Consider the following 382-nt stretch of genomic DNA (forward strand, 5'->3'; position numbering starts at 1 on the left):
AAACAAAACAAAATAAAACAAAATAAAAAAACATACCTATAAGTCATAAACTCCATGAGTACAGGTTCATTGGTTTGAAGTATAAGATCTCTGGCTGCTTTTGTAGCAATATAAGAAGCAAACAAATCATTACCATCGACTCTTATAGTATTCATTCCATATGCTATTCCTCTTATTGCTATACCATCACCAGCATATTGATCCTTTACTGGTGTTGATATCGCATACCTATAACATATATCATAAACCCTAAACCCTAAACCCTAAACCCTAGAAAACCCTAAACCCTAATTTTTTTTTAAAAAAAATTTTTTTTAAATTTTTTAAAATTTTTTTTTTTTTTTTTTTTTTTTTTTTTTTTTTTTTTTTTAAAAAAAAAAAA

The sequence above is a fragment of the Eimeria mitis genome, genomic scaffold (assembly GCF_000499745.2).
Source record: "Eimeria mitis Houghton genomic scaffold, Emh_scaff2927, whole genome shotgun sequence".
Classification (NCBI taxonomy): Eukaryota; Apicomplexa; class Conoidasida; order Eucoccidiorida; family Eimeriidae; genus Eimeria; species Eimeria mitis.